Below are 19,022 nucleotides of genomic sequence, written 5' to 3' on the forward strand. Positions count from 1 at the left end.
AAGGGAGTGAGTGTGAGAGAGACCCAAGTTTTCTTTCTCCCAGAGGAGTGACTTGAGTCGCTAAGTCACCGAGTCAGCCTCCCCTTCTCTGCTCTACACAACTGTTGTATCTCTGGCTGCAGCGTCCTCCTCCGCCCTCAGAACCCCATCCCATGGACTGGTGATTTGGACTGTCTCCTGACATGTAGGAACTGTGGATCCAAAAGCCCACAAGCTGGGGAAGGCTCAGGTTTCCCACTTCCTGAGCGGTGATCCAGCCCATAGAATTCTGCTAATTCATATTAATTCTATGAAACCAGCAGAAGTTGAATGGCAGCTCCTCCACCAAGAGGAGCAAGAGCTCAGGAGCAACAGTTTCCTTACCCTGTTAGCAGACCAGGTGGCTCCTTGCTCAGAACGGAGGCTTTCTGGGTTGCTATCCAGGGATACAGTTGTATTTACAACTATATTTCAGAAGCTCCACCACCATTTTAGAGTTAAAAATAATTAAAATTATAAAGTTTTTAATTTAAAATATGCATACATTTAATATACAAAATTATACAAATTATACATTTAACTAACATAGAAAAATACATCTTGTTAACAAGATAAAATGTCAACATATCTTACATAATTTAAGTGAGAGTTACAAATCTGTGGTAATCATCAAGTAGACTTTGTGACTTCATTACAATTCTGTATCCTCCCTAGTTACACTGAAAATTAATACATATGTACAGTTGATATCCGTAACAAATGTCTTAGAGTGGAAATCTTTGCTGAAAAGTTTTAATGGAACAGAAGGTTTTAATGGAACAGATCACAACAGGAATGGCCTCTCTCATACTGCTGAAGCTTCTCACTCAGCTGAGACCAATCTGACACCCAGTTACAGGGTGGTCACGGGTCAGAGTTTAAACATTTTGCATATATTTACAAACCCCCCTCCACCCCCAGTCTAGCTGGTACATCTGGTTAATAAGTATCACACCATAAAGCCCAGCACTTTTGTGCATTCTTTGGCACCTCTTAAATGGATCCCAATTTTGGCCCTAACAACTGCTCTGCATGACTTCTGGTTACCATCCCACTGTTGGCTGTGCAAAAGAGTTAAATAGCTGCAAAGCACTAGAGCTCAAAAGGCAAGATCTCCGCACATTATCCATCCCAGACTTCTCATTAATACCTCAGGAGGTGGGGAAATATCTTTGTTTCAGTCAAACAAATGTGTGCAGTGAGTCTTTACTCCTTATTTAATTTACACGGTTTCTTTTTCCAAGTTCCAAACAAAAGACAGAAGTGTAATTTATAAACAAGCTATCAAAATCTGTTCCATGCTGGGTCTTGTCTTACATACTGCGAGCCATGTAATGATTTTCTTTTAACTATTTACATATTCTTTAAAACTTGCTTGTCGTCACAGAGAGCAAAATAGAAGACCACCACCACTCTGATTTTCAGGTCCTCATTTTTTTGCCCCCTTTTTTTTTTTTTTTTGGTAGCTCTGTACCAACAAATTGCTCTTAATTCCTAAAGGGTAAAATTCATTCATGAGCTAAAAGCTTATTCAACTTTTCCTAAGATCTGCTTAGGACCACCAGTGAATATGTGAATTGCCTCACACAGGTTTTTTTTTTTTTTGCACCGGCGTATTTTTCACCTGTTAACTACATTTTCCCCTCTTTTAAAAAAGACAAAACCACAATTCAGAGAGTAGAGAAATGTAGTTGTCTGGCACCAGTTAGTGCACACTGCACAGTAACCTCTCACATTGGAATTTACATTTGCATATTCATATTCCCATAGCAAGAGTCTATGTTACACAGAGAAACAATAGTGAACAGAGATTTATACCACGTATCTCAACAACTCCAAATCAAGGCAGGTCTCCACAAGTACTAATCTCTCTTTCCCTCTCCTATGTGCATAGAAAACACTAAAGCATGATGCTTAAGTACCTGTCATATGTGAGCATTTCTTAAGCCAAGTAGAGGCAAGCATGAAATCTCGGTCCCAAGGAAGACAGTGGAAATTTGCCAGTCATTTCAGTGGTACAAGCATTTCACCCAGCACATTTAAGTTTTCTCCCTTTTTTTCTTTTTCTTTTTTTTTTTTTTTCTCTGCAACTTGCAACTTTACTAGTTGTCGAATAATGGTTTATGCATGGATTCCAATGGCAGAACTTAAGTTAGTTATACTTTTAATTCACATCCTACGTAAGAAAGAGTATACTCTCTTTCCTAACATTTGTGCAGGGACAAAAATTCCTGTCCATAATCCCATGGCTACTGATTTCTAATGCAAATATGTTTGGAGCCAAAGGCACAATATATTTTAAAGGAATTCTGCTAAAGCAGGAAAGAGGTTTGAACAAGTTTCTGTAATCCTAAGGTCTGTTCCCCCTCTGCCTCCTTAAGGCACTAAAGGATTTCCAAAGGATTAGTGGCAAAACCCAGCATGCACATGTCCCTCCCTCCCTCCACCCCACAACCACGGTAAATTCAAATACTAAAATCCTTCATCTGCAAGTGAGAAATACAGGTAGATTTATGAAATACAGATCAGGGTTTCCACTTTTTAAAAGGCCACAAGGACAAACATCAGCCATGCCTTAGCAGAAGGTTTACCCTGGGAACTCTGCTGTGTATGTGAAATCTTTCCTGGCAATTGTATTATTCTGAATGTAACATGATTATCATGCCAGAGTCAATCATTGTACTTCCAGCATCTCCATCCATAGTGGTGGGAAGAACAGAATTCTGGATTTAAAGGTTGCTTAAGGAGCTGTGGAAATAATGTAAGCTGTATTTTCAATATCCTGCGATGCTCTATACACTAGAGTATATGTAAATAAATGGACTGTCAAAGAAATCATATTTTCCATGTAACACTGCCCATTTTGTCTATTTAGGGTGAGAGAAGAAGATTGTATTTACTTATGCAGAACTTAGCAGCATCTTAAGTTTGACTGTACGGAATTTGGTCAAAGCAATATTGTGCATATAAAGCCAACAGAACAAAGTGCCCAATTTTGCATTCTGAGAAAGTTTAACACAAAACAACAATACACGTAAAGCATCCCCTGGCACATTTACCATAGATAGCACATCTAAACAAGTTATCTTCTGCTTAGTGAAAGCAAGCCAAACAGACTTTAACAACTAGACAACACTTTTCTCTTCACCATAAGGCAACTAAAAAATAATAGCTAGGCTCTCTGTCTCAGCTAGTAATCTCACATTAAAAATTTTACTGCTTTCTTACAATGATTTGAGGTAAAGTTGGGATTTTAATTCCTGACCCTCAGCCACATGAATTGCACTCACTGGTCTATCAATTTAATTAATAAACAAGCTTTTCCAATATCAGTGAGACAATTTTCATATTAGGAGGTGGTAGAATTTAAAGGAGATCAATGTGGTACAAACAACAAAGAACGAAGCATGTTCTACATTCCTTATGCTAAGCGTTTTAAAATGAAACCAAATGGCAGAAAGCCTAAGATGTTACAAAATGGATAGGTTCATTATTAACATTTATAATTTATGGTGGGAGATTATGCATAAATACTAGGAAAGAGGCATGATGTTTTAGTTCAACACTTAATTCAAAAGTAAAAAGTAGGGTTTAATTGCCTGAGTGTTGTGGAAATGATGTAAGTTTTCAGGTGCATAGTATGCAAATGGATAGAAACCTACACATATGTCACTGCTTTATTTTGAGAACTTGTAGTTAAGCTTCAAGTGTTACCATGCCAACGTGTCATCTTGTTACTAATCATAATCTAGAAATGCACATTACATTAATCTGATCTGGGATTCCACAGTTTATTATCCTTCTGCCTCCTTTCAAAGGATATCTGGAATTACTGGGCAACTAAGCATTGTAAAGACAGCGCATTCTGGCAGTTAGCTCAACATTTAAAAAAAACAAGAAGGGGGGGGCGGAAATACAAGTTATAAAACCATTAGCAGTACCCACACCTGCTCCCATTCAGGTCAACATGAGTATTGCCACTGACTTCGACAGTGCTGTGTGCCTTTATTTAAAGAAGGAATGGATGTACCCATATGATCCCTTAAGCACAAGTCTTGTGCCTGCACTCACATTTCCCTTCACAAATGGGTACTCAGATATAAATAGCAGCGGGTATGGGTACATGAATCTGTGCTGTACACTGTGGTTGCAAAATGTGTTTGCATCACGTGTACTATTACCAACCTATGTACAAAAACACCTATTTCAGGAAAAGCGTGTATGCATGTGAAAACCTTATCTGAAAGTTAAATTCAGTGTGGCCTATTCGTGTGGTTGAAATAATCAGAGTACTAGGACAGAGCACTTTGATGTTCCAAGTGTCTCTCAGTGTACGTGAAGTACATTCCCAGCTCCTACTTACCCTTGCAAAAATGCAGTTCTGTCTCATTTCCTAGATAGCCTGTATCCTCAAGTGTGACGTCCTCAGAAATGCTAAACATCCTAACTCAGATCAAAGCCTCTTTCAGGAATGGTCAAAGCCATATAAGGCTGAAGGTATTACATACCCACATAAGTAGACCCATGAAGACTGAGATCTGTGCTTAACTTGATAATTCCTTTAAAATGCAAATGCTGAGATCCCAAGAAAACAAAAAAGAATGAAAACCCAAACCACACATTGGGTTGGCCTGCATGGCCAGCTTCCACTACAGGATGTGGCTAAAACATAGCAGATGGTAAATCAGGGCAACTTCTCCGTTTTTCCCATAATGAAGAAGCTGCGGTCACCGCCAGGTCAAAGCACCTTCCATCATTCCTTCAGAGCAGTATTGCTTCTTCTGTGTGGCTGATACATTCTTTCCTGGATCAGAGGAAGGAGAAAAAAACAGGCGGGGGGAAGAGACAAAACCATCAGATAAGTATCTGGATTTTCACAATTTAAGGAATCGTTTGTTATTCATTCAAGGCCAAAATAAAGCATTTGGGAAGAAGCGTGCCTAGGTGCTTCCATACAAACATAACATAATGGCAGTATTAAGAGTACACATTGCAGAAACTGAACTGTTCGAAACACATTGAGACATTCTCCCATGATTTACTGATTTTAAGATGAAAAGCACATCCTATACTTTTCCCTTTTGCTATTCCTTCTTGTAAACAAGTTCCTGTTGTCCGTTTATCGATATGGGAATGAACACTCCCTGCCATGTTCCCAACAACATTTCATAATCCCCTTGGCAGGGATCTACAAAAGTGGTCTTGTGGAGAAAGTTCATCCCAAGGCTGACAGCCGTCACAGATCTGACCTTCCAAGTAAGTCCTATTTCTATGCCTCTTCCCAGAGCCATATTCCTCATTTGAATTCTCCCTCACATATTAAGTTTCAAAGCCTGCAAGGCTGTCATTATTACTGTTAAATATCACCAGTGATGCACTGCCTGCATACTTAACTCTGGCTAAAACTTGATGTCTACTGGAGAAACATACATCTTAGCACATCAGGAGTACAGGAAATGATAATCCTATACAGAATTTTAAGAAATGGTATATTGTAATTATTATTATAATAACCAACTGGTGATAATAATTAACTGTCATTACTAAAACATGTCGCATTCACTGACATGACCCCCAAAAGAGAAAAATTAAAAACTGGGAAAGAAGAGAGCCTTTATGGCTTGTACTTTAGGATGAAAAAGTTTTTCCAAGCGTGAAGAACAGAAAAAATCCTGCAGAGTGAGGCAGAGTAATAAAGGGGAGGCCATTATTTTTGGAGAAGCAGCTAGATGAGATATTGTAGGACACAAAAACAGTGAGGTATGCAAAAGTCAGCAACCGAATCAGGAGAGTGCCAGTTGGGCAGGAGCACATCTAGGAGTCCTAGTGAAGAGAGGCATTTAAAGCCCTTCCATACTCTGTAGTTCAGACCTCCATCTTGGATCAGAAGGTGGCAAATATTCGGACTTGTTTCTGATTCAAAACAACACCAGAAGCTTTCTGCAGCCTCCTGTAGGTGGACCCAAACAAAACTGGTTTTGGAATTTCCTCTCTTTCCATGGTCTAATAGAGCTCCAGGCTGTAATGCAAACGAGCAAAGTCCATTGCAGTTCATTCTTGTCTCCAGGCAAAGAAAGGGAAGGCTACTAGAGTCTCCATGGATCATCTTCTTTTTTTGATTAATGTCTTTGTAGTCTAAGAGCAATCAAAACAAGAGCCAACAGAACACACTTACAGCCTTTGCTATCCACAGCTTCCAAGGACTTCTCAGGACATCAGGCACTTTCCCTCTTGTAATTCACATTAAAAAGAGAAATATGACATGGTAACAGCAGAGCTGGTCTTGTATTCTGGGATGGTCTGAAACACATTCCTGTCTCTCCCCTTCTACTCATACATGAAGTCTTTTCTCTGTGATCCCATCACTTTGCATAGGAGCTGGGCAGGATCAGAAGGATGAATCCCTAGGTCCTCCTAAAACTTAGCCTTATTTTAGAAGACAGAGAGGCTGCAATTTTAGTCCTTCAATTGCTTGCACAGGAGCCACCCATTATTGCCAGTTATCAGTGTACCGACTTGTTGAAAGGGAAAAATGTCCCTAAAGTATCAGGTGTGAAAACTGGTGTGGCCAGAACAATGGAAATCTGATTCAAACTTCATTCATTCAATGATCATATATTTTGCACTTTAGTGATCACATCTTTTGTTATCCACCAATTTAAATTTAAACCAAGTTCTCCGATTTTCCAAAGTCAGGGATAAAGAGTATTTGTCAAACATGCACTGCTAGACTAGGCAGCATTTACACATGTGAAAGTCATTATTTGCATATTTCCTTCAATTTTTATTATTTTTTCTTGAAATGTTACCTGCCAATTATATTTCTTTTCTTGTTTTCGTCAGACTCTTCACTTTCTCTTTCACATTCCGTTCATCCTCTTTGTCTGCCCTTGCTCCTTCCTATGTGATATTATTTATCCCTCTTTTTATTCTCCACTCCAAGTCTTTTTGAAACCTTGTGCTCCTTGCGGTTGTATTTCCCTGACATATTTATGCTTCACCCTTCTCTTACTCTTTTTCTTCATACCACTTATCTAACTAAGCAGTATGGCAACATAAACACTACTGTTTTGTAATTACTCTGGTCAGGGAGGAAGTCTGCTTTGTGAAATGCTTGAGGAAAATAAAAAAGGTCTTCATCATGTCACTGTACCAAAGAAAAATATTGACCAAGCATTTCCAGTACTTAAGAACAAAGGTGCAGTTTCCAACCATGCATCACACTGATTAAAAACCAACCGAGTCTTTATCAATAGTGGACCTAAGAGTTTCAGCATGGGTGTTTCTGGTGCTCAGAAATTTGCTGGCCTCCTGTTCTTTGTTAGGACTAAAGCATATGCTTGAGCAATGATGCGGACGCTGGGCTCATGTTCCTTCAACATCATAAGCAAAATCAATTTCAGTCACCAACACAAAGAGCTGCAAATGCAGAAGGTCATTAAACAAAACTGATTACTTCATGACTTTCAAGTCTTAAAGGGAGCCTTGCAAAATAAAAGTGGTAAGACTGTGCACTGCTCTCTAAGCCCGGACTGCATCATTTCCAACATAACAAAGATCAGTGATCTGTTTCCATGCACTTACTTGGTGTTCGCCAATCTTTTACCACCTCTGTGAGCTGCCAGCATTTAATTGTTCTATCTGCTCCCAGTCTTCCTCATCTATCCTTGCTCATCATGTACTAAGTCTCGGGAATCTATAAGATCATAGGAAGGAACATCAGAAGGTCATTTAGATCAACCTACTCAAAGCAGAGTCAGTTCTGAAGTCAGACCACTTTGCTCAGGGTTTACTTAGTCCAACCTTGAAAACCTCCCAGGATGGAGAATGCACAACCTTCCTGGGCAGCCTGTCCCACTGCTGAACTGTCCTCATGAGGGGAATGCTTTTCCTCTATCCAGTCTGAACCTCCTTTGTCTCAACTTATGCCCACTGTGTCTCACCCTCCTGCCATGCACCACTGTGAAGAGCCCAGCTCCATCTTCTCAATTACTTCCTCACAGGCTCAGGAAGGGTGTTGTGAGGTCTCTCCAAAGCTGCCTCTTCTCCAGGGTAAACCAGCCTAGATCCCTTGGCCTCTCCTCACAGAGCGAGTAATCTCCCCCCCCGCCCAAGTATCAAAACTAACATTTTTAAGGAAGCTCAGAGACCACCAGTGCTGCCAGCCAAGGCCATTGCTATCCCCTGGCCAGCTCAGCTTGTTCAGAGACAGATGATATAAAGTATATAATTATAGAAAAGGTACTGACTGGTCTACACAAGCTCATCTACCTCAGCTCATGCTGGTGGAACAGAACTAGTGCTGACCAACCACACCTCCTCCTAAAGAAGGCTGTCCTGTTTAATTCCTCCACTCCAATCAGTTCCCCAGAGAGCAGAGCTCTATGTCCACTGCCAAGGTCTGTGGTCTCTGTCCCTTGCAAAGCACAGGGTGGAAGCCACCCTGCTCCACTTAAGAAGGTACAACAGTCAAAGCTTTGCAAAAACGTGTCAGAGTGTGCATGAAAGTCAGAAAGAAATGAGCCAATACAGAGACTGTAAAGGAAAACAGCAGCAGGGCTGGAAGGAAAAATCCCAGCTGCTGGAGTGTACACACATTCCTAAAATCTCTACAGCATCCTCAGAGAGTCCCTGTTCTCTTTTTTAATTAATGAATGCACCCACAAGATTTTAAGTTAAATAGTTCCTTCCATTGAGAAGATAAAGATGGAAAAAGGAGGACGCTATTTTATTCTGATTCTCTGAAAGAGGCCATGAAATATGGTGATACTGCTATAAAAACGTATGAAAATAATGTCTGCTAACTTGCCAAGTATCTGAGGTGAGCTTAGGTGGTGGACCATAATGCAGTTCCAACTCCTTCACTCTTGCTTCTGACTAATCTCAGTCAATGCATACTGGGAACATTTCCTCAACATATAACACACAGCGTCAAAGATCTCAAGTCATCAGTACACAGTGAGTGCTCTATACCTCAGCCCTCATATGCAGGGTGAGTACACCATATTTCCATTGCTTTGTATCATTAGAGGTATTCCTCTAAGGAATAAAGTGCAAAATTCAAGGAATTAATAAAATTTCTTTATATCCAGCAAGGACATAGATATTTTTGCTATTGTGAACAAATATTTGAGGAATATACAGTGCAAAACCTGAAAAGAGTTTCTGCTGCAAAATGTAAACGAATTACTCTGCTGTGTGTCTGCCCTTATCAAGCGTCACATATTATCCTTTCTTTAGTATCACTGAAGCACCACTGGCTTCTACCACTGTTCTGGAGCTACAATAGCACAAATGAGAGAAAATGCTAGGCATCAAGATTTGTGCTGTACTTCAATATTTGATAATGAAGTTACAGATATTTTACTTGGTCTAACTAATATAATTGTGAGCATCCAGTCATTTTATTATTTCTATTAATTACAGAAAATCAAATGTGTCTGTGGCACACACACCTTAACAGAAAATTATCTACCATAAATTATTTCATGTGTGGTTTATAGTATCTTATTTTAAAATATAAACATCTTCATTTAGAAAAGTTTCGATTACGTGCTAATAGAAAAAATGGTTAAAAAGGAAAATGATTGCAAGAAAGGAAATGTTGCAGAGCTGCATTTTGCCATAATACACATGGGATCCCTCAGCCGTTTAGTAAAGAAGCACTATATAACAAAGAGCATATTGATCTTTGCAAAAACGTTTGATTTCTGTGTTTGGAAAAAAGAAAATCAAATAGTATTCAGTGTGGTCTTCTCATTCACAACTTGCTGCTTATAAAATTCATTTCTAATTGATGGATTCACATTGGAGCTCAAGAGGTGTGAACCTCATTAAACACCGAATGAAGACATATTGATCCCAGTTACAACCAAAGGCCAACAGAGCTTGCCTATATCTCAGTGGAGGGGAAAAGCTACACCAATTGCACCCCAGGAAAAAAAAAAGAAACAAATGACTAAACATGTTGATGTTGAAAATGATGAATAAATTATATTCTCTTCTGTTAGAAAATGAAATCATGTCATTCTACATTTTTGCACTTAATAAAGGTATTACGTCCTAAATAGTATTACATTTATAGATCTGATTCAACATCATTGCTCTGGCTTTATGCCAGTTTCTTTCTTATGAAACTAATATTTTAACTCTGGTAAAATGAATTAATGCAGTGATGAATGAGGTTTGCCTTAATCATACTCTATGCAAAATACATTCATTTCGTTAACAGTTGAATCCACAATACAATCAATATACAACACACAAGCAGCACTGCTATTTAGTGTTACAGAACTCTTCAGAAAAATGTCACACACACACACTCATTTTCACACTGTTTGGAGAAGAACAATTTAAGAGTCTTAATTAGGGCTGGGTTACCAGAGTGAACAGGAGTTGCAAATATGAAACATATAAATGTACATGGACAGCTGAATTTACTGCTGTGCTGAGTGCCATTCTGGAATTTTATTTCTTCTGTTAATGGCCTATCAATATAGACAGAAATAATATATTTGCTTTCAAAAACTGTCTTCTAAAATAATATCCTTGCAATCCTTCGCAGCTTTGAGATGCAAATGCTTACAGAAGAATCCCAATGTCTAACCTCCTGCTCACCAAATTTTCCACAACTTTGCAGGCAGGCAGCAGTAACATACACAGTTATGGAGATCAGTCGCTAACCCGAAATCTTGAAAACGCAGCCAAAGCAAGCCAGCTTGCCAAGAAGCTTAGGGTGAAACATGCTGATATGAAGCAGTCCAACAATTTAAAATGACAAACTAGGAAACCTCGAAGTCTGATCACAGATTGTTGAGAACACACAAAAAAAGGAAAAACCAGCTGGAATATTTTTTTTTTTTATGACAGAGTTCACCCAGTGCTAGTCCTAATTAAAGAGTGGCCCTATTCCAATTTAAAATAAGAAACAATTAAAACACCCTTGTATTCAAAGCATCTTCCACAGGACCCCATTTACTTTACTGATTCCATTTTCCTGTACAGGCACCACCCCATTTATATACCCCAGAGCTTTTGCTAGCCTTGAAAATTGAACGGTACTTATTAAAAATAGGCTCTTTTTTGTGCTAAGGTAAATTGAGGACATGAACTCAGTGTTATTTACATAAGACCCACATCAGACCCACAGGAGTATGAGGCTCTATTGGACACCAATGCACAGTGTACCCCAATGCCATCAAGCTACAAAGGGGCAGAACCCATCTGTATTTCTGGAGTGATAGGGGGATCCCAACAGCTAACTGTATTCGAGGCCGAAGTGAGCCTAACTGGGAATGAGTGGCAAAAGCACCCTATTGTGACTCGCCCAGACTCCGTGCATCCTTGGCATAGACTACCTCAGGCCATCAAGAAAGAGATGCAACATATAGATGGGCTCGTGATGGACGGGTGGACTTGACCATGGACACTATTGCACAAGTTATCTATGAATGTGAAACATGCTCTGCGATCAAGCAAGCCAAGCCATTAAAGCCTCTCTGGTATGGAGGATGATGGCTGAAATATAAATATGGGGAGGCCTGGCAGATTGATTATACCACACTCCCACAAACCTGCCAAGGCAAGCTCCATGTGCTTACAATGGTGGAAGCAACCATCATCCGGCTGGAAACATATCCCGTGCCCCACGCCACCACCCAGAACACCATCCTGGGCCTTGAAAAGCAAGTCTTATGCTGACATGGCACCCTAGAAAGAACTGAGTCAGACAACAGGACTCATTTCTGAAACAACCTCATAGACGCCTGGGCCAAAAAGCATGGCATTGAGTGGGTATATCACATCCTCTATCATACACCAGCCTCCGGGAAAATGGAATGAAAGAATGGACTGTGAAAGACTACCCTGAGAGCAATGGGTGGTGGAACATTTTAACATTGGGACACACATTTAGCAAAAGCCACCTGGTTAGTCAACACTAGGGGATCCGCCAATCAAGCTGGCCCTGCCCAGTCAACAATTTTACATACCATAGAAGGAGATAAAGTCCCTGTAGTGCACATGAAAAATATCCTGGGGAAGACAGTCTGGGTTATTCCTGCCTTGGGTAAAGGCAAACCTATCTGTGAGACTTCTTTTTCTGAAGGACCTAGGTGCACTTGGTGGGTGATGTGGAAGGATGGGGAAGTCCATTGTGTACCTGAAGGGAATTTGATTTTGGGTGAAAATAGCCAATGAACTGAATTGTATGATGTTAATTACTATATAATACTGTGTATCATCAATTCTATGGTGGCTACATGCCATATCAACGGTATTACAGTAAGAATCACCTAGATTAATGAAGCATGAGCTTTGATGAAACCAAGCAAAGTGCAGCAATAATGGAACCAGAAATGGCTTCAGCATGCAACAATCCAACACTGCACACCATCTCTCCTGCCCTGAAGGACTGTTACGACAGATGGAGCCCAAAGTCATGGACTGAATGGACTCAACGGACATTTTAGACGGATGGCCCATAGAGGAAGGGAATGATATCTGTGTGTATATATCAAAAGGCAGGAAAAGTGGTGGTGATTAATTGGAATGTATTGGAAAGGGTAGAACCTGGGCATGACGTAGATGGTATAGAATAAGGGATGTCCAAATATGACAGCAGAGTGGTACCTTCTATATAGCAGGCATATTGTTGCTGAGAAACATCTCAAAACAATAATGCAACTCAATACAATGAAAAAGCAAATTCCAGAAGGATTATCTTGTCAAATCAAAAATGGAGACAATCCCTATCATGTGCATATTTTGCAGAGGTTAGTTAAAGAAGTGAGCATTATCAAAAAATTACCAACAATAACAGACAGTAGCAACAATCACAACAAATACTTCACATCTAATGTACTTCACTGTGTGCTTTAGCACCATAATACATCCAGTTGCAACTGGGACATACCGTGTTTCTTCCAGTACTGAATATGCAACAGTCAGATTGACCCACAACAGTCCCACAGCTCCAAAAAAAAAAAAAAAAAAAAAAAGCAGTAGAAGCGTGTTCAACTTGGTTATTTCCCAATATTTTGGGCTAGTGGGCCACTCCTTTCCCTTACAGTTTCTCAGAGAGGTATCCTTAATATCAAAATCTTAATGATGAAGTTCTGTTGGTAATGTGTAATACCAGTTTCACAGACCAGTGGTAGAACACCACTGGAACAGATATACTTGCAATAGGTAACAGCCATGAATCTTGTAAAAACATGATTCATGTGCTGAGTTTGAATCAACCTCCTTGCAGCAAGGCATTGCAAACTGAATCAACAGACTATAAGGGGAAAGCCTGTGCCTCAGAGCAGCACCCTGGTCTGTGGGGGATACTGGGGAAGCCAAGGAGGTAAGTACAGCCATGAAAATCTGAAAGACCTGCCAGATCAAAGAGCACAAATTGTGAGTGGGACAACATAAGACCCTTAGAAGCAGAGATCATTTGAGCCCTTCAGTCTCTGGAGCATGCTATCTGTTTACCAGATGATCTGCCCAGCCAGTCCTTTCACACTTGCATAGGTAAAGGCTGCCCAGAAGACCAAGGCTTGCATTCATCTAAGCCACAGCAACCTTTGAGCCAGAGGGGCTTTGTCTGCAGTGATGCCTGCAGATGTGGACCTGCCTATTGTCCTTCAAGAATTTTAATGATCTGAAAAACACTACAAATGTCCTACAGAAAACCATTAATTTAAATTATTTGATTTACCGGGAGTCATGGGCATTTTTTTTAAAAGTCAAGGTCATTAAGAATGACTCGCCCAATACGAGACAGGATTTTATGACTCACAGGAGACTGGGAAAATCAGCAGCAACACTGCATATTTAGTGTATAATGTTTAGTCACCAAAGACACTTTCAGAGTTATTGCCTCCTCCTTAGACACATTTTTTTTAATTGCTGCAACAGAGCTGCAGCAGTAACAAAGAAATATCTTCCCCTAAAATGCACAGTCATAGAAGTAACTGATCAGCAGGTTTGCCTTGCTGTCGTCAGCCTAAGAAAAATGGGCAACTGAACTCACATTTCAGCAAAGCATTTTTGTATCCCACTACTCCTGCAACCGTGCGGGGAAAAATGATGTATGCACATCCAAAACAGATTAAGTAGCATTTGAGGAAGAGGATTTCTAGATGCCCTGCACCCCATAGCAAAAGCTTAGGAAGACAGGAGCACACAAATATTTCAGCTTTTCTGTTTTGCTTTGTTTTCCTTGCCTGATCTTTACAAAGGCCTGTTACAAGCCAGAATAACTGCTAGAGAAAGTTGTGTTTTTTTTTTTTTTTTTAAAGTAGTAACCAAAGCAGTATCATTACAAGTCTGTGAGCAAATCGTAGGCTTTCTGTGGCTATTTCCTCACCCTGTTCCCAGATCAACCTATAGCAGATTTGTGTGTCCACCTGCACAGCCCTGTCTGCCAGAGACAGCAGATGCGCAGCCATGGTCGCAGGAGCACTAGTGGGGTGGTACCCTTGAACAACCCACGGCACAGCCAGAGTCCAATTATCACTCAGAAAGCCTCCAGACCAACAGTGAATTTTGCTCAGAGGCAGCAACCTAAAGATTGTGGAGTTTAATAGCTGCAACACATTGCTACTGCAACATATTTTAATGCACCACCAGCAGTAAAAGTCTAAACAGTTTTATCACAAATCTAACTACTTGCAAATTATTAATAAAAGAAAAACATTTGCTATTCCCATCAATATTTAAAGAGGCAAAGCAAGTTTCTCTGGTCCAGCTTTACCCCTTGGTGGAGGATTCAGCATACAGCATATGACCTACATAGCTGGAAGTCAAACTTTGTTACAACCCTGTCTCCCTGAGCACTGAAAAATTTGGAAATCAGACAAGATGAATGCAGTGGCCCAGATTCTCTCTGTCATCTGGGCAGTTTTGCATTGCATCATTAGTCCTAATTCACCCTGCAGGGGCCATAGCCATGACAGTGAGCCACAAGGCCTGTTGTATTATCATCCTCCTGCTCTATGGCTAGAAAAAGCGAGAGCAAGCTCACCTTCCAGGGACCCCAGCTGCTGAAATGTCACTCTGTAGCTGTAGATCGTAAGTATAAATTACAGTAACCTTTAGGCTGCTATAACTTACGTTGGAAATATCTGTATTGAATTTTAAGTACACATGCTTAGGACACACGTGTTCCCAGACAATTCTCCTGTCCACACTGTTTGGATTGGTATCTCTACTCAGACACAGACCTCAAGGTCAATCATGAAGCAAGCATGGGAAAAAGCGCAGGGTGGCAACATGTATTTCGTCTGCCTTTCCAGTACTGTCATATTAGCCACTATGCCAGTCAAGAGCCTTCCTAGAATAACCATGTCCTCCCATACCGTTAGGACAACTGGGATTTGTAGGCCATCTGACTACAGGCAGCCTAGTGCTATGTGAAGAGCTGCAGGTGACCTGCATCCCAATTACAGAGATACTAGGATGGTATAAATATCTCTTCGTGCTCTCTTCTGCCTCACCGAGCTTTGCACCCATTATTTCTAAAGCAAGGGGACGCAGGACCTCCAGGATCAGGTGCTGACATGTTAGGGTTTCTGCATGGGATTACTAAAAGTGGTCAGAACCATTTTGCATGGAACATTTGATTTTGATGAGGCTGCAGGAATCACGCCTGATTTCCTGCCAGGTCCCCTTCCCTGTTCTTCAACAGTACTCCTGGCAGGTTGACAGAGAGTGGGAGTTTGAAAGAAGTTATCACTCCAGGATTGTCTCAGAGATTGCAGAGCTCCTAAGCTGCTGGCTCCTCTACAGATCTCATTAGGCAGGATGCCAAGAAACTCAGAGCGGAGTACCCCTGCTCATAAACTCCAAGGCTGCCAGCTCTCTGTTAGCCCACCAGGCAGAAAGACAAGAAGCAAGAGTCTGGAAGTTCTGGAAATGTGCAACTTCTTGGTATCCCAGGCAGCCAGAGGATGCAGACAGACTGCCTTGAGCTGGGGACCCTAGAGCTTCTGATGCCTCTGGTTCCAGGTGTCATTAACTTTGGACTAGATGATCGTTGTAGGTCCCTTCCAACTGAAAATATTCTATTCTATTCTATTCTATTCTATTCTATTCTATTCTATTCTATTCTATTCTATTCTATTCTATTCTATTCACTAAGAATTGAAAAAAATACTCCTTTTCATTTCAAATCAGAATGAAATCAAATTAAACAAATCTATCAAAATCCTCTGCAAAGTGGGATGATCTTTTTCCATGCTGCACCCCTTAAATAATGGGCTGTTATGGATGGTGTACAACACATTTTATGGTCCCATTCTGTAAACATACAGATTATACCATTACTCAGCAGACTGAGCTTTCATCACATTCACCTCCTCCTCCGCCTTCCTCTTTATCCCGGGTATTCATGCCCTCCCTACTTTATTTTCAAAAGCAAGCCCTTTAGGGAATAACATGTTTTGTGGGGTTTTCCCCTTTAATCATACCTGTATAGCCATACAACTCCAGAGAAAGCAAGCAGAAATCAACAAAACTTAAAAAGACACTAATTTCATATCTTCATGTTGGCTAAGTTGCACTGGATTTATTTTTCTCAAGCTGCTATTACCACAAAGCTCTATATGCAGGTCAGCAGGCTTATGTAACAGTGATGCATCTGGCTCTCTGTCCCAAATAAGTAAGACAGAATACGCTGTGACTGCTACATAACCTTGTGCGCTGTTCATCAAAGGCTCATACCCATCTTTTTTTCCTATTAAAGGAGACCCACTGAAATCTCAGCCTTCAATTTTCCAAAGACCTGTAATTGTTACATGTTCTCAGCCTGGTGCTTACAATCAGACACACTGGATCATTTTCATGAGGCTTTTTTTTTTTTTCATTAGTGCCCATCCATTCAAGTGCAGTTTTGTTTCTGGAAAGAAAAGATTTTGAGTTAATTCATGTTAGTTATATTTTAATATACTGTTTTAAGTTCAGTTGTTAACTTGTGAGTTCACTCCATCACATTTTCTTACTGCTGCTTCTTGCTCTGCCTTTTCCTTTGACCTTTTCCATTTTGTCACACATCCACCAGTCACCCCTGTGAAATGGTCATGGCAGTGGTCAGGGACTTCATACACGTCTACAGGACACAGCACAGAGGAGACTCTATTCAGATTTGGAAGTTGTAAAAATCTTCTCTCGATTAAAACTAGGTCAAGGTATAGTGAAGTGAAGGGGACACAAGTCAACAGCAGGCGCCCAGCTCTCACACTGAAATGAAGTACGCATAGATCCATGAAGTGCACTCACACTTGGAAACAACAGATTTGACCTACTACAGTAGGGACCATAATGTGTTTTAGTCAGGTATCAAATACATGTAGACATCTATGCAAATCCCAATTCTAGACCAAGAAGGTAACTCTAACTTGTTAACTCAAACTTCCAGCTAGTGTGGAAATGAAATCACTGATTTTCTATAAACGTTCTAATATGGTTAAATGCAAGGTGGTGCACTAGGAACAACGCGTGCATCCCATGCCTGCAGAATGGTAGACCATGTCCAGAACAGCACCACAGAAAGATCAGAGGCTGTTCTAGCTGGTAAGTCAGCATGAACAACAAGCACAAACCAGAAAGACCAAACTCGGCACCTAAACTAGCAGGCTGATTGACAGACAAGCCTTTGACATCTCTCAGAGGTACCTACACTGAGTAGCGTATGTGAAGTAGGATTTCCCTAGCATTACTCCCGAGTTTGACACATTTCGCAATAGATGGTCCATTCTGTTGGTATGGCTTCACATCTTTTTTTTTTTTTTTTTTTTTTTCTTTCCCATTTGATTCCATTTTTACCACAAATTAAAATATTGACAGCAGGCCAGGACAATAATTTGATACCTAGTTCACCAAAACCAATGGTTTTATCTGTAGATGTATAGCTCTAAAACTTCCTGAATTTGCATCTGTAATAGCATCCAGAGCATGGCCTGTAAAGTTCATCCACAGAGCAGGCTCATCTGCTGAGCAATTTTATGCTCAGAATATATGTGGTGCTATACTAAGCCCAATTAATCAACATTATCTATTCTGAAAGCAAGAAAAAAGATTCTGTATGTCTATCACACTCCATCAGCTTTCCCCACCCACTTCAAGCAATTAGTTTCAAAGACTTCCGGACTAATTTACATAAAATACGTCCTTCCCTCCTACACCTTGTGAATGCATTAGACTACAATTTTATAAGGAGTTCTTGGAGATCACCAGCGGCAGACAGGTATCAGAGATGACACTATGCCTCAAGCACACAGTCCCGGGAATTTATGAGGGCAGCAATCTCCTGGATCAGCTCATCACCTTCAATGGTGACATGCCTGTGGAGCAAAAATGTTATTTACTGTCAGAGATCCTCTGGGTCTGTCTGCAGAGAGAAGGTTATGGATCCAGATAACGTCTGCATTCTTTAGGCTCTGCTTTGAGTAAGTGCATGAGAAAAGAACAGCTATCAACAGACATAAAGCTGCAGTTGAAAAATCAGCAAGACTCACTGGAAAACCTCTGGAAGAGGAAACAGTCATTTGCAAGGAAGAAGCAGGTGGAATGATCTTTCTGGAAAAGATTTGAGTGTTGGGCTTCTTATGGTCAAAATGTTTGGTTACTAGGGGTTTTTAGCCAGGACTTCAGCTGGCATAACTTCATGAGCTAGTTTAGTTCTAGACTGATGGCTTAAGCAGGTGGTGATGCATTTGTGGCTTTCAGTTAATGACTTAGTCTTGCAAACCCTCCTCACACAGATCTGTTCAAGAGTATTGGAATGGGAACAGCGTATTCAGGAGACTTACAAGATTAAGCCCAAAGTACTAGGACACAACAGTTCTGTTGGCAATAAGCTACTGCAAACAGTTGCATAAGCTGAAGAAAAGCAAGAGCAATAGTTATAAGTGTCTGCTTTTAGCATTATATTTACAGCTTTTCCCTGACTGTGCATATATTAAGCAGATTGCAAACTTGTATGAGTGGAGGGAACAATCTGGCTATTTATAAAGCAG

Source organism: Pelecanus crispus, chromosome 4 (genome assembly GCF_030463565.1).
Source record: "Pelecanus crispus isolate bPelCri1 chromosome 4, bPelCri1.pri, whole genome shotgun sequence".
Taxonomy (NCBI): Eukaryota; Metazoa; Chordata; class Aves; order Pelecaniformes; family Pelecanidae; genus Pelecanus; species Pelecanus crispus.